At 41.3% G+C, this 16,917-nt stretch overlaps 1 protein-coding gene across 1 annotated transcript in view; it reads left to right on the top strand.

The window, feature by feature from the left end:
- Positions 1 to 16,917, top strand: part of GRIN2B (glutamate ionotropic receptor NMDA type subunit 2B) — a 420,489-nt gene that overhangs the window by 346,533 nt on the left and 57,039 nt on the right. The gene's annotated exons all lie outside the window — the stretch shown is intronic.

Below are 16,917 nucleotides of genomic sequence, written 5' to 3'. Positions count from 1 at the left end.
CTGTCTCCAAAGACTCATTTTTGGAAAATGGTTGTGTAAACCAGCAGTTCGCAAACATTAGCATGCATGAGGCTTTTTAAAAACCAGATTGCTGGGTTCTGCCCACAGTTGCCGATTCAGTAGTTCTGGAGAGATGCCTGAGAATGTGCATGTCAAATGATGCCCATGCTGCCGGTCTTGGGGCCACACTTTGAGCTTCACTGGTCTAAACCCCTCAACCTCATTCTACGTGAGTGAAGGAATCTACAAACACGCACAAGTGCAACAGCCTTACAAGGTGAAGGATCCCAGCACCTGGGAGTGACTTTATGTGATCTTCCTTTCCCATGACACGAGATTGAGGCTGTGAAGGAGGAGAGGAGTTCTCAGGGCAGCTCAGTGAAATGTCACCTGACACCAGGGACCCACACAGTCTGTCTTTTGCTTCTCCAAATGTGTTCCCTCATTTCCCCACTAGGAAAATGAACAGGTTGCCATAGAGGTGTGGGTCTCAATTTCGGTGCTCATTAGAATCACCTGGGGAGATTTTAAATACTATTATTGTATATCCTGCTTAGAGATTCCAATATAATTGGTATGAGATAGGTCTTAGGAATCAGCATTTTAATCACATTACAGGTGATTCTAATATACACCCTGGTTGAAAACCACTGACATTTTCTAGATCACTTCCAGATCTACCAGTCTACCTGCATGCCTTCCCTCCCCATGGAATCCCACCCTGTCTACCTTTGCTCAGCCCTCAACCCTCCAGCCTAGCTGAACTCTTTGCCCTTACCTCTCTCCACATACATTGTATTCCATTCACCCTGGGACACAAAGTTGCTTCAAACCTCATTTAAATTCCCTGCTTAGGCAGAGGATGAGTCCCAAACAACTGCAGAAATTCACTGATAAAAATACAGACAACAAAATAGGGGCACTTCTAGAACTCCTGAGAAGAGTTAACTGTGGAAGCAGAGGGGAACCCATTCCTGGAAAGTAACTTTTACTCATGAAGTCACACCAGAGCCCGAAGAGTACACATTACACTTAATATTGGCTCCATATTACCTATTCTCCTGGGCTGGCCCGACCCCATTTTATGGTGATTCCTGCAGATTGACATGTACTTTCTGTGTACAAGTGACTCATATGATAACATTTCTGCAAAGGTGGTGGCTTTTGCCTGATAGGAATTCAAGTGCTACCTTAATTTTCTGTTTTACTTATCTTGGTACAGAATGTGAACTTACCCACTGTTAGCCTAAGTTACTTTCATTTCATTCTAACTCTTTTGTAAACTGAACTAGAAGCACAGGAACCTTCTTTTCTGAACTTCACTTGAAGCTTTGGTTGGTGGAGGTTTTTCAGTTCAGTTGTCATTTTTAATGAGGTTATTGTTTGGGGTTTTGTTTTCTTTGAAATGGCTTAAGTTGAGGGGAAGTTTAGTCGTTTAATTCTACCATGTGGTCTGGCCGTGAACCCAAGGCCTGAGGACTGGTGCCTTTCTGCTAATTAATTCTCGATGTCAGACATCTGGAAACCCGCCTTTTCTGCCTCATCTGAGTTGACTAATTAATTAAGTTATGTTTGTAAACAGGCGTTTTTCTCCCCAGCACTTCTTTCATCATCTGTTTCTTTAGCCACAAGCTGGCGACCCCATTAAATGGTAAACTACTTGGCCAATAATTCTGTTCTTGCACAGGCTGTGGATGTTCCTTTAGGAGGCCGCTTAGCACTGTGCAAGAAGCCCAGGCTTCGGAGTGAGGTGAATCAGGATTTCAATCCAGTTGAGCTATTTATTAATTATGTGACCACAGGCAAATTACCTGGCATCTTAACGTGTCAGTTTCCACATTTTCTCCCTGCAAAACCTACCACTTAGTCCAGTGTCTGGCACATCATTTGGTACTCTCTAAACACTGGGTATTTTTCTTTTTGTTTTTCTTTTTTGGCTGGATGGGAGCATTCATGCCACCTTCCTTGCCTTTGTCCAGGGAGTAGCTAGTTTCAAGGCACTTCCACAAACATTTTCACCTTTGTTTATCTCAAACCCATATGAGGCTATTTTTGCAAATGTTTTCACCCTCATATTTTACAGTTAGAGAATCGGTCTCTGCAAGGTTACGTGCCAACGTCCCATGGGCAGTCACAGACTGCCAGGGCCTGGCTAGGTCTTCATGCTGTTGGCTTAAAGCTCTTGCTTTGAGACCAGATATCCCCCTTCCCTTCAGTGGAGGATGTGAGATTAGATTATAAACACTGGGAGGAAAAAGTCACACAAGATATACTGAGAGCACCTGATATGGTTTGGCTCTGTGTCTGTCCCCACCCAAATTTCATCTCAAATTGTAATCCTCATGTTTTGGGGAGGGACCTGGTGGGAGGTGATTGGATCATGGGGGTGGCTTCCCATGCTGTTCTCATGATAGTGAGGGAGTTCTCATGAGATCTGCTGGTAAAAGTGTTTGACAGTTCCCCCCTCCTGATCTCTCTCTCCTGCTGCCATGTAAGACGTGCCTCACTTGCCCTTCACTTTCCACCATGATTTTGAGTTTCCTGGGGCTTCCTCAGCCATGCAGAACTATGAATCAATGAAACCTGCTTTGTTTATAAATTACCCAGTCTAAGGTAATACCTTTTTAGCAGTGTGAGAATGGACTAATATAGTACCTTATAAAACAACGCAATGACTTAAGGTGTCGAAATGCCTAGTAGAGAAACATTATCTGATACATGGAATACACCGACAGTCTAACTGCTGGATTTCCCATTCTATAGCATAGAATATATAGATTCCGTCCGTCATTGTCCCACCAGTTCTGGTTGGTTTGTGGGTCAGCTGTTAGTCATTGTTGTGTCCCAAAGTTATTAACTGATTTCAATAACATTAATACTTACATGTGGGTGATTTGATGTATGTTCGAGTCCCCCACCAGCCCTCTGAGATTGGAATACACACACACACACACACACACGTACACACATTATACATATATATCTTCCCACTTTGCTCACAAAGAAACTTAGAATCCCAGAGTTCAAATGACTTGTCACATTCAGAAGGCTTATTAGCAGTAGGGCCGGGCCAGAGATCTAGGACTTCCAACTGTGTTTGGTACTATTTCAACAATGCTACCACTAAAAAGGACTTACATGAGCACTGTACTTATTTATATTAAAGCACTCTAAAAAATGTTGTGCTGGTATGTCTTTTATTTCTATCCATGCTTGTCTTTCTTCTTGCTTATTATATTCCTTGATTTTGCCTGATAGGTATATCTTTTTCCCAAGGTAGATACATTGCGGTTAACCTCTGCTGTGTAACAACCACCTGGAAACTTAGTGGCCTGACATAGCCATAATTTTATTACTCAGCCTTCTTTGGGTCAGCAGTTTGAATTAGAGTAAGTTTGAATTAGTGGTTCTTGGGTTGGTCTCCAGGGGGTCACTTATCTGTTGACTCTACCAAGACTGAACCATCCAAAATGGCCTAATTTATGGGTCTAGTGTTGGTACTGGGGATCGGATGAGCCTCATTCTACGTTTGCTTGTCCTCAGGAAGGCTGGTCCAAGTTTTTTCAGCATTGTCAGCAACATTCCAAGAGGACAAGACCCACTGACTATTGCTCATCCTGGTCGCTACATGTGTCACATTTTTCGATATCCTGTTGGGCAAAGCAAGTCACAAAGCTAAACTCAGAGTCAGTGTGAGAAAGGATTTCACAAGGGCATGCATACTGGGATATCTGTTTCATTTAGTTACCACTAATATAATAATCTACCATAAATGAATATAAAAATAATATCTACCTTATAAGACTTCTGAAAATTAAATTTCATACTGCATGTGTTTTGCTCAGCATCATCTCTGACGTAGTAAATACTCAATAAATATTAGTATTATTGGTAGAATCATCATTATCTATTAGCTGCCAGGAGCAGGTTCCCTTTTTGAAATTTTGTTGTTATTTGTTTAGCTAACATTTATTTAGTGCTTACTGTGGTAATCTTCCCTATGCTAGGTATTGAGGATACAAGGAAATGATAATATTCAGTTCCTGCCATTGAGGAACTCATAATCTACTGGAGGAGACCAGACACATAAGCAGTTAGATATAAGATATCATGGCAAGTTGTGAGGCTGAGATATGCACATGGTATTTTGGCAGTACAGAGGAAGGATACCTAACCCTTTAGTCCAGCCAAGGGGTGTAGTAAGAAAACTTCTTGGCATAGATGCTACTGAGCTGAATCCTAAGTGAAGAGCTGTGTCGTTCAGAAGACCAGGGGTTTTAAATAGAGGATTTTGACATGAGTAAAGACATTCAGATAAGAAACAGCATTCTGTGTTTTCAAATGAAATTAAAAGGCTAGGAATCCTGAAGAGATAAGCCGAAAAAGAAACAAAGGCAGGGAGGCAAGAGAGAGAGAGAGCAAAAGAGAGAGGGAGAGAAAGGTAAAGAAAGAGGAGAAGGAGGAGCAAGAGGAGGGAAGGAGGGAAGGAGGAAGGGGAAAGAGAAAGGGTGAAACGTGGGGAATAAATGTGTACTTTTCCAAAGTTAGATATTATTCTGTAGGTGAATGAGGAGGCCCTGACAGGCTTTGAGAAAGGTAAGGATGCAGTCAGATCCGCAGTTTAGAGCGATCACTCTGGGGTTCAAGTGGAGCATGAATGGAGGTGGGGAAAACATTAGGAGTAATGCAGAAATCCAGGCAAGAGACAGAGTATCTGTGAATGGAAGTCAAGGTAGGATCCTTTCTATTTCTACCCTCCATAGCTAAGAAAAGCATTTCCATGAGAGATGGAATGACCTTGGATATCCTAGTTTGGGAGCCTATAGTCTAGAATATCTGACAAAAAAAACTATTTTCTTCATTCTTTACCAATATTCTTATCTACCAAATTGACCTTTATTGTCTAGGAGGAGTGGTAGACCCTGGGCAATCTTAGAGTGAGTGTTATTGTTAAATATTTAGTCTTGTTTTGGATGGCCCTGGTGAGGTGTGAGGAAACTGTTCTATGAATTTGGCAGGTCACCTTAGACAGAACAGTAAGTATGTTCTTAGACACAGATCCTTCAAGCCTTTTTTTTTTCTTGTCTTTGTGGTCTAGGCTTCTAAAATTATAATGTATTTTAAATGACTTTGACCTCTTCCATTTGTACTCCCTCATTGCCTCAGTAATTCTTATGTGTCTCTTCAATGTTTATGCCTTGTTACTTTTCATATGTATTCACAACCTTATGTCTTGGATTTCCTGGATGATCACACTTTCAACTACATTGCTTCATTGTCCCAGAAAGCACATTCATAATTATCAGTGTTTACATTAAGATTTGTGGTCCGGAAAAAATTGTCATTATACTTATGCAATATGTCCCCTTTCCAGAATGCTTCTCATTACTTTCTTTCTGATACTTGTGTATGGGCACCCTGCAGTGATAAAAGCAGCTCTCTGCAGTCTCATCTGATGAGGTCCTGCTCCAGTCCAGCTACATGTTCTAGCTCCAAAAAAATTTGCTTGAGAACCAATTTTGCTTTGATTGGTTTAGTAAATATGCAGTGATTTGCAACACTATTCATTAGTGTCCCAAGCTATATCTGAGAGGGGTTAGTCCGGTACGTCTAAGATCTATCGGTAGATTCCTGCATATTTTCAAGTAAACTTTTCTTTAAACCTATTGAAAACACTTGAAATTCAGAGGAGGATCATGAAGAGGGTGTGATGAGACTGATCAGGAGGCAAGGGGCAGAGCAAGCTGGGGACCAGTCCAGTAAGCCTTGTTTGAAGAGCAGTATAATCATTTCTGACTCCCAGTGCTCTTCTGCAACAACCTGGTACCTTCTGGATAGTGGCACTGTCCACTCAGTGCCTTTCATCCTCCTGCTTCTCTGGGCCCCTAGACCATCTAATGCTATGGCAGACCCAAGGCACACAGAACTGCCAAGGAGAATAGGACAGGCAGATATTCTAGATCAGCATCATTTATTAGACATTATTACGATATGCCTGATACTGTTCTCTGCATTTTATGTGCCTTGTGGCACATATTATTAATATTAATATGTGGCACATAATGTTAATATTTGTGGCATTGAGGAGTGGTAAAAAACAAAGGCTTTGGTGTCAGACTGCCTGTGTTCGAATCCTGTTTCTGCCATTTACTTGGTTTGGGGAACCCCTAAGTGGGGGTCTTAAAGGACCCTTCTGGGTTATGTGCTGTTAATCCTGGGAAGGAACTTGTAGAAGGAGTGCATGGGGAGTAGAAGGGGAGACGGAAGGCATGCAAATGACTGCACCTGGCAGTAGGGTCTGGCACATGGACCAGGTGTTAAGAGATGCCAAGTGACCTGCTGAGTGCATTTGGCTGTGACTGTAGACTCTGTGGCTGTCCAAGCACCCCCACAAGGCCTGGCCAGGAAGAGAATGCAGCCACAGGTCACTAACCAGACAATAGGAACTCCAGCCCATTGGCCCTGCCTAAACCCAAGACTCAAAGAGCTTGAGTGGAGGACCGCTGCTTCTTCTTCCTTTGGTGAGACACTTGTTTAGGAATGACTGAGGAATCTGCCTGTCACTTGCAACCCAACTTACTTCTTGGCTCCTGAGATGTTCACAGAAATTGGCGATGATAAATGTCACTACTACCACCACAACCACTGTCATTTACTCAGGGCTCACCATGCTCTGGGCACTTTACAAAGCATTTTATGTACATTATTTTATTTAATTTTCATCAGAACCCCACAGATAGTTATATTGCCACTTATGAATGAAATACACAGTGCATTATGAGAATTGTTTTGATTATAAAGAATAGACACACAACTTGAACCAGCTTAAGCAAAAGACAACTTTATTGTAGGATACTGGATCATCTCAACAGAACTCACAATGGTAATGTGGTTGAGCCCCCAGAAGAGCCATAAACCAGGACTCTGATGCTGTCATATATCTCACTCATACTCTCACTTGTATTTACTTTTCAGTGGCTTCTGGCTTCATTCTTGTCTTTCCATAGGTCAGTTTCTCCATAGGCTACAAAACATGGCTTCCCAGGGCTTCTGAATTTTACATATTATAGCTTATGCCACTAGAATGAGACTGACTTAACATTCTCCTGGGTCCTACCAAAAATCCCAAGGATTTGATCCAGCCAGTCAGGTGCCCCAACTCCTCAACCTCTCAGCTGTGGCTGGGTCAGTGGGTAGACCAGGGGGTGAAATAAAATGGCAACCTCCACAGGACCGCATGGTTGGAGTTGAGGAAGGGGCACTTCACAAAAGGAGGAGATAAAGATTTACAGTGAGGGGTGAGAGGGGAGAGTGAGTCAGAAGGAGAGGCAGGGATGGCTGGTTGGTAGCCCAACAGTAACCATCCACAACACAGGGTTAAAAAAATTAAGGAACTCATCCAGACTCACAGGCAACCAATGATGGGAAAGCAAGTATTCAAATTAGGCATTTCTGACTTCAAAGTCTACGTTCCTTACTAATATGACAAATTAGAATAAAGTAGGGTGAATGAATGAGTGAATACACACATACATACATATTTGCCTAAGTACTAATGAAGACCTTGCCAAGTCAGTGCTCAAATCCAGAGAGTCACAGTTCAGAATCGTCCAACGCTACACACTTTTGCTCTATCCTCACAACTGTCATTTGAGAATAAAGGTAGAGAGTAATGACAAGGTAACCTGATGACAAGCAGTGTCAGTGATTGCAACCTATGGCCCAGTTCCCAAAAGCAGATTCTAACAGCACCCCTAGAACCCAACCATCATTTATCAGTCAGCAGGTCAGCATTGCTGCTGAGCTGTGTTCTGGAGTAAGCCAAGGCCTTGGGCATGATGCACACATGTCCAGGAGGAAGCTGATTCCAAGGGAGTGGTCTGTTTGACAGGTTCCTCACTGTGTCCTGCATATTCCAGAAGATGGTTTGGGACCTAGTTTTGTTGTTTCAGGAGACAGGTCTTCATTGGAAGAAGGCATATCAAAGGTAAAGGTAGAGCTCAGCTCTCACTAATTGAGCTCCTTTAAGTCTAAGAATAGGACTCTGAGGATTATGGCTTCCCAAGGATGGAGAGTTGTGGCTTGGAGTTTTTGAGCCCTTGTGCCAAGAGGCATTAGATACTTCAGGAAATCCTGCTGAATCTTTCCACCTATTTGGGCCTGTTTAGCAAACTGTTTACAAAATTCTCTGACCTAAAAGAATTAATGTTCTTTTCTAAAATGGCATCTTGTCCCAGGGAGGAGTTTATGGTGAGGCACCACCTCGCCCAGTGGGACTCTTTGGATTCAAGACCTTTGGTAAATTCAGAAGAGTACTAGCATTTTTGTTCCTGTGATTTGTTTTTATTTGCACATGAATTAAAATAGTGAATGAAACCAAAAGAACCTCATCAAGTTTACCCTGATGTTTGGAAAAAATTGAGTTAAAAGCTTGGAGTTTGTTCAGTATTTCCCCCTTGACAATTGCAAGCCACTTGCACAAAAAAATTACGTTTCTGGGAGGAAGTCACATTAAGGAGCTACACTGATGTTTTCAATTGTAGTAGTAATAGTTATACTGAGGAGGAGGAGAAAAAAATAGCAAATACTTGCGGAAAACTAATGAGCCAGGCACAGAGAGATTAAATAACTCATCCAAGGTCACACAGCTTGTCAGTACCCTGCCTCCCACTGCCACCTGCCACCATTCTGCCTATCTGGCCTCCATTATGAACTTCAGTTGCCACTTGTCATGAACCCTTTAGACACAACCATCAGGGATCTTGGGAGACTAGGGTGAGCTGAAACAGACTCTTCTACTCTCTTAGATCACAGTAAGTTTGCAAAGAATATAGAGGTCATAAATATTTTCTTGGTAACATAGCATGGTAAAAAAAAATATGAGCTGCTAGAGTCAAACAAAACAGAGATAAAATTCTGGTCCCTCAACGAGCCTTGGGCTTTTGGGTCTATATTGTAGGCAATTAATAATATCCACCTTTTTTAGTGGCAATGAATTGATAGACCTCTGCGAGAAGTGCCTGGCCCTCGGCCTGGTCCCTAATGGCTCTAATTACTCTAATATGATCACATCTCCATCCGTGGTGTTATCTGAAATGACCATAACTGCTCTCTGGTGCTGAGGGAATCAACAACTTCTATTCCTGGCAGGTAAGTCTGCTCTACCTCCCCCATTTTCCCATTCCTTCACTCTCCAGAGTAGGAAAGATGGAAGGAGGGATAAGCAGAGAACAGGAGTCACTCAGAGGGCAGTGCCCAGCAGCAACAATGGGTACACACAGCGCTCAGGGGGCCTGGACTCTCTTGGAGAGACAGGGCTCAGCCAGGGATAGCATCTGAGGCCTGAGATGGCAATGGATATCTCAGTGTCCCTCGGGGAGCCACGCAGGTGCCAGGCAGGGTTGGCTGGATGGGCTTCCCTTCAGCATGTGTACCCAGAGCCTGTGGTCCCCAGCTTAGTAAGTGATGAGGCAGTCATCGGCCAAAGGCAGTCATGGATCAAATTTAAATATGGAAATTATTTTCAAGCACACTTTTCAAAAACTGAATTTCTAAACCTAGATGTCACTGAATATGCAAATAATTAGGAGAAGAAGCATTAAAGCCATGGCAGTGGCCTTTTTAGATACTCACTGCAGCAGATTGTGCCATTGCACTTAGAGCAATTCACATAGAACTGAGTCTGTCCAAGGTAACCTTATAATCAGGAAGGCTGAAGAGAAACAGAATGAAGCAGGCTTTACATCTTACATCATTTTCATGGACGAAACAACACTGGAGGGAGATCTAGTGAAGGCTTTGTGGAGGGTGTGCAATGACATCAGTCATTAATTTACTGAGCACATAGTCGTTATTCATGCCATTACAAGGGACAAAAGGAGGCATCTAATATAGTCCCTGCCCTCGAAGGGCTTAAAGACCAATTCAGAGACATGAATTTTGAAATACAGCTAACATTTTAATATGATAGTTAAAGGGAGAGGTTGACCCACAAAATTATTACAGGTGATCAAATAAGAAAACTCTTTCTCTGGGCTGGGGTGATCAGGGACAGTATCATGGCAGTGGAGAGGTCTGAGAAGGGCCAAGGAGAATGCAGAACATTCCTGAAACATGGAAAGGGACAGACCTGTGGGCAGAGGAAGGCCATGTGCAACAACAGAAAGCAAAATGGCATCTCTGTCATGTGCAGTATAGGAAAAGCTACATGCAAAAGTATACTAAGACCAAATGAGGACACTTTGGGAGTGGGGTAGATTGCTTTACAAGTCAGATAGGAAACCAAACGCTCCATTTAAAAAGACATATTATGTTTTACTGCAAAAGAAAAACAGTAAAATTTTGTGCACAGAAAAACGACCAGTCAGAAGACAAATCTCAGAGTGGGAAAAATGTTTTAAGCATACCTGACAGATGAAGGGTTACTATCATAGTACACCAGGAGCTCTTCTTTATGAACAGATAAGACAAACAACTCAATAGAAAATGGAGAAAAGATGTGACTAGAGGGTAAAGGAGGAAAACCTAAATGGCTAAGAGATATAGAAAGGTGCTTGAGCTCACCGTGAGGCAAGGAGATGAACATTAGAGCAGGAAGATACTGTTTTTCATTCTTCAGATTGGCAAGCATTTAGTAGTGATAAAAACTTAGTGCTGGTGAGAGTGTGAGCAGGATGCACTCTTGTGCTTTGCTTATAGGAATTTCAATTGTTGCAAACTGTTGTATTCTGGCACCATTGAGAATATTTAAAAACATACATATCTTTTTGTTCCGCTTTTTCATTACTGGGAATTGATGCCTTAGAAATACCAAGATTTGTGTTATGTCTTTTGGTTAATTTTTTGGAAATATCATAAATATCATAGGGGTATGCTTGAATAAAGCAAGGCACATTCATTATAATAGGCTACTATGCAGTTCTTAAAAGGAGTTAGATCTACTATTGGAAGAAATTCCCTACAGAGGTGGGAAAAGTAAGTGGCAGAGAAATGTGTGTATTATGATTCAATTTAGGAAACACACATACATACATACAGAGTCACACAAATCCCCTTATTTGTATATATGTAGATGTATTTTGAATGGATACAGATAGTGCAGGACCATACAGTGCTAGAATGTTCACTTGGTTACAAAGAAACCAGGGGGAGAGGTGGTGCTTTAGTTTGAATGTGTCCCCCAAAGTTCATGTGTTGGAAACTTAATCCTCTATGCAACGTTGTTGAGAGGTGGGACCTGTTAGAGGCAATTAGGTCCTGAGGCTCTGCCCTCATGAGTGAATGAATGACATTATCACAGTAGTCGGTTGCTTAACCAGAGAGCGGATTTGTTATAAAAGTGAGCTTGGCCCTCTCCTGCTCTCTCTCACACACATACTCTCTTGCCCTTCTGCCTTCCATATGGGATGATGCAGCAAGAAGGCCCTTGCCAGATGCCAACACCTTTATATTGGACTTCCTAGCCTCTAGAAGTGTGAGGGATACATTTTTTAAAAAATTAATAAATTACCCAGTCTGCAGCATTTTTTTATAGTAGCAAAAAACAAAGTAAAGATAGGTAAATAGAGAAAAATAAAGATTGAGCAAAATGAAGTATTATCATATACTCAAACATTAAAAATCCTCAGACTGAAGATGTATAGCTTTGGGGGTAGGGAAGTGAGGGTGTCCTCCTGTCCTCGGATTTCTGCTGTATTCGGAGTCTGTAGGACAGAATGGGATGCAGAATTTGGGCTGCCTTGCAGCGACTCTGTCTGTTCCTTTAGCTTGCTCAGGGAAATAGCATGTAGCTTTAAGTTTCACATTTTAAAAGTCAGATGAAGGCGTAAAATAAGCAGCAAGTGTTTTGCGTTAGATCCAGATGTCATCTCAAGCAAAAAACAAAAATGCTTTGATTTTTGAAAAATAACCTTTGACGCCTAAAGAGGCTCTAATAAGTGCTTTTGTTCCAGAATCTTAAAAAAATGACTTTCTGTGCAGATGAGAGAGGCAGCCCGAGGAGACCGATGTCCTTTGCTAATCTGTGCAAGGACTGCAGCGGCCGCAATACCCTGCCCTGTTCCCCTCTCCCTTCTTCTCAATGACACATTCGCCCTTCTGCTCACATCAACTGTTCATGGTAGAGGGACAAACGTGGGGGCTTCAGAGAGGAACACGGTCTCTGTGGTCTTTTTTAATGTGTGGCCTTGTCAGGGTGCTAATTTGTGCCAATTTCACTGGCAGTAATGAGGAATCTGTTAGCAGAAGGAAGACTTTGAAGTCTAAAAGCATTACAGATTAGTTCCCTAGAATTTTCCTAAGGGAAGCCTTATGAGCCAAGTCCACTCGAAGATACTCCACAGGTTTGTAAGGTAGACTTCCTTCCGAGGAGAAATTCCCAGCTATTCAGCCTGTACCAAGAGAACCAAACCAGAAACTCCAAAACATCACTCCTTGTTTTTCTGGAAAAAAAAAAAAAAAAAAAACTAGGCAAATATTTTTTTTTCTCTTGAGAAAGATGATTTTGGCCCTCAAGAGATCTTTTTAAATATTAGAATGACAGATAACTGAATTTTTTGTAGACAGATGTTGTGAAATGTGCTTGTGGTAATGATGTTTATTTAGTGTTTCCCTCAAAGGAATTCTGAGTGCTTTACAGTCATTTTCTTCATTATTTCTCAAGGTTTTTTATTTTCCTGATCCTATTTTAATCTCAAGCATAAATTCTTCCTTCAGTTCTTCTCGCTACATTGTCTCTGAAATATCTCATTAGCCTCATGTTCTACTACTGTCTGCACTTCCAGGATTGTATACTCACACCACTTCAGACATCCTTTCAAGATGTTTGCTTGGTATCTCCGGCTTCTCTTTCTCTATTTACTATTTTTATTTGCTCTTTCAAACTTTTCCATTTATATTTTTCGCCATACTTTCTCCCCCTTGAGAGAAGGATTGCTTGAAATACACCTTCTTCTTCTACATAATTTTTTTTCCTTTTTTGTTAATTTTAGTTGTTTACTCATTTCTAACCTGCCTTGCTCCATAAAGAATTGGCAGTGACTATCTAAACATGTTCTTTAACATGAGCCCTGTTGGTTGGAATTGGAAATCTGATATTCGTAGATTTTCTTTTTCAAAAAAGTTTCACCTTTCAGTACTCAAGGAATTTAACTTTCCTTCTCATTTCTTTTCTTGTTTCCTTGAAGAAACAAGAAAAAAAAAAATCATGACTTTAAGACAAGTTCATATTTTGTAGAAACAAATTGGATACTGCTATCCCTTCAAAAAGTAACCTCTAAAAGCACCTCTTCGTTGAGCTTTAATCTGTAGGACGTAGAGAGCCCCTGTCCTAAAGAAATTATGATCATGAAATTATGTGGAAGGCACCTCAGAATTCTATACACTTATTTTTACAGATGCAGAAACTGAGGCTCACAGTGCTTTAGAAATGTGTTTATAGTCTCAGAAATACTCAGAGACATGTTTAGAATTCATTTAGAAGACAAGTCACCTGGAACATTTAAAAAATCATTAAAGAAGGTGGTAGATAGCATGAAATGATGAATAACTGGGTTCCGGGCAGTGGTGAGCTGGTAGATGTTTAACAATAGGGGCTGGGGCTGGACAGAGGGAGCCTGATTGATAGTGTTTGCCACCTTCATGGTGCCCATGCCAGTTTCAAGCTACCAGCCTGACACCCTTGAACCAGGAGTTGGGAAGAGATGAGCATAATCCAGTCAGCTCTCGAGAGTGGCAGAGATCATCTGGCTACAGTGAGTAGGCCCTTGAGGAGGAGAACTGTGCTAGACCATTGCTCCCCATGCCTCAGACCTTACAGTTGTGAAGAATAATCCATTTTCATTTAGCCTCTGCACCACTCTGCTCCTTCACTCTTGCTCTTGCTTTGGCAGATAAATAATCTTACCTCCTCAGCTATCATTTACATTTCAAGCCCCAGCTCAAAATGAGGATCTGTGAGATTTCTTCTGATTCTTTTGGAAATCGTCACTTCTACTCTGAATGCCAGAGTACTTTATTTATATATTTTATTAGAGTAATTACCAAAGCCTAACTTGTCCATGGATACTGGATATTAATTATCAAAGCCTATTATTGTTGATGGATAGTGTCTTTTCCCTCTAGACTGTCCTTGGAGGAAAAGGAACATGTCTTACTCCTTCCTTGTCAGAGAAGCAGTACAGTGTGGTGGGTAGGAGCCCAAGCTCTGGAGTCAGACTGCTCAGCTTCAAGTACCTTACCATGGGACCTTGGGCAAGTCATCAAACCCCTCTGTAGCCATCTGTAAAATGAAACATTAAATGTGAGTCCCAATATCACAGGCTCACTGTGATATAGTGAGATTACTAGATATGGTCAGTGCCTAGCACATCTATGCCCTCAATAAATGCAACCTGGTATTGTTACCTCTAGCACACAGCCCAGTGCCTGGCACAGAATCAGTGTGCAGTTGGTGGTGGTTGAAATGAATGGACTTGAAGTAAGGATATGACCCAGCTAACTCGGTAGGAAGTTGGGAAAGGGTGTGATAAAGGGAACTGCAGGAACAAACTATTGTTGGAGAAATGAGAATGATATATTTAATAAAAATCAGTAGGTTATAGAATTATAGGATCAGAACCCAGGTTTCCAGCTGTGGTATGATGAACACAGAGAAGGGTAGGATCATTCGTACCTTCCCTTCACCCCATATGCTAGATGATGTATGTCTATAAATATACCATTGTTATTGCAATAGCTTTTGTAGACTGCTGATTGAAATATCTCATTTTCGATGCTGTGCAATTGCTTTTTAAAACATCAAAATGCTAGATTTTGAGTACAAATACTGTTACATTTCATTCAATTTGATTCAGTCCATCATTCCAACTAATTCATATCTCCTCGAAACTTGATTCGGCAATGCAGTTTATCTTTCCTCCTATCTAGTTTTCTGCTGTCTGCAATTTTGTAAGCATGACTTCTATTTTGTTTTCCAAAATACTATCCAGGCCGCTTCTAAGAACAGAGTCCCCTGACATGACACTAGTGACTTTTTCTATGTTGGCAGTCATTCATTAAACAATCTATTGTTTTCCTTTTTGGGTACAGATTTTAAACTGCTTTCAAATCTATCAAAGTGTGCAATATCCATATTGTTCACAATAGTATCTGAGAAACTCTGCCAAAATGTTATGTATGTAGCATTTTTTCCACAGATATAGTAAGTCTATTAGAAAAGAAAATGCAGCTAGTTTGTTGCAAAGTGTTCCTGATTAATCCATGTTAGCTCTTAATACCAACAACTTCCTTTTCCAAGTTGAACTAAGGATTCATGATGTAAAATAGTGAAGTTAACTGTATCAAGGTAGGCTAGACTCAACCTACAGACTTTGACTATCTAGGTGAGAAATTTGGGCACAATTCTGAGGACAGTGAGAGATTGTTGAAATTTTTGATTCAGGATTATATGACAAAATTGTGTTTTCTGGCAGCAGTGTCCACAATGGACTCTGGGGGGACCTTTAGTGAGATTTGAAATTTCCTGCAATAATCTCAGAATGGGCCGCTGGGCTATATTAGGCTAGGCTAGTAGCAATAAAGATAGAAGAGAATAAATTTGGATTTAAGAGAAAAAAAGTCAAAAGGGACTATTGAGAAGATGATAGGAAATAAATAAATAAATAAATAAATAGATAGGTACTTTAGGGCTTCTCAACCTTTTACACATTATTGAAGGTGCAGAATATAAAACCAATTTGGCCACTGGGGTAAATAGGCCTGTTTGGGGATGGGGTACCAATGTCTGGGGCCCCCAGGACTAAGTCTCTCCTCTCCCAATTCCTACCTGCCCCAACTGGCAGAGGACATTAGTATCTCCACTGGCTGCAGAGCCATTTGGAAATTTCTGTTTTAGAAATAAGTAGTCTTAGTAATATGAGAAAAAATGTCTTGTACTAAAATCAGGATCAACAGTTCAGAGAAGTCTATATACATGAAGGAAAGCAAATGTTTGGTTCGGTGCATGATTCTGAACAAAGAAGCAAAACATCATTTATACCCTTGAAAGAAAACCAACCAGCATCAGTCAAACAGGGACTGTGTAGGTACCAAATAAGATTGCCCAAGCCACCAAGCCACTGCTTGCATTATAATGATGCAGTAACACAAGGGCAGGAGCTGTGCAGGCTACTGGACAAAGAAACCAAGAAGGAAGGAGTCTGGGTTTTGCATTAATTTGGAAATCCAAGCTGATTTGCTTGAAAATTTACGAAGTGCTACCAACTTGTTGCTTCTTATTGATTTCTGTAGTTAATAAATTAAGTAGTGCTGTAGTTCCTGGTGCCTCACCTGTTCTACTACTTTATATTGCTGCATGGAGGAAATCATAGATTGAGAAAATGTAGGTGCTTGCAATCCATAATTCCTTATGATAATTGAAGATGCTCAGTTATAGAAAATAAGCAAGTATTCCCTCTTTCTCCATTAAACTCAATGAGACAGAGAGATCAAGAGCCCCCCGACAAAGCCATGTCGATTCCCTTATAAATAGGAATGAGTAGCTCTTCTGAAAAATAATGGAACCCATACATTTCTCAGGATGGTTGCCAGCAGGCCGCCATGTTCATGATTCAGGGGCACTGGCCTTTCACATTGGAGTCCATGTGGATGGTGCTCCCTGGTGTTGGGGCACTCAGCCTGTGTGGCCATAGGTGGTGGCTCACAGAGAGACATATCTGATTCATCCCAGGGCTTCCACCCAGCCCAGGAGGTGCACGTCTGCATTGACCCACGTTCATCCCCAGCCTAACTGTGCTCCCTTCCCAAACAGTGTTAGTATTCTTTAATCCCAATTTGTAATTTTATTCCAATTCAGATCCACCTAGCTCTCCCCACTGGATCTTTTCTACAGTCAAAGCACATCCTTTTGGCTCATTTGCT

The sequence above is a fragment of the Macaca mulatta genome, chromosome 11 (genome assembly GCF_049350105.2).
Source record: "Macaca mulatta isolate MMU2019108-1 chromosome 11, T2T-MMU8v2.0, whole genome shotgun sequence".
Taxonomy (NCBI): Eukaryota; Metazoa; Chordata; class Mammalia; order Primates; family Cercopithecidae; genus Macaca; species Macaca mulatta.
Note: the sequence above shows the minus strand (reverse complement) of the source record. Positions and strands in the feature narration are given on the sequence as shown.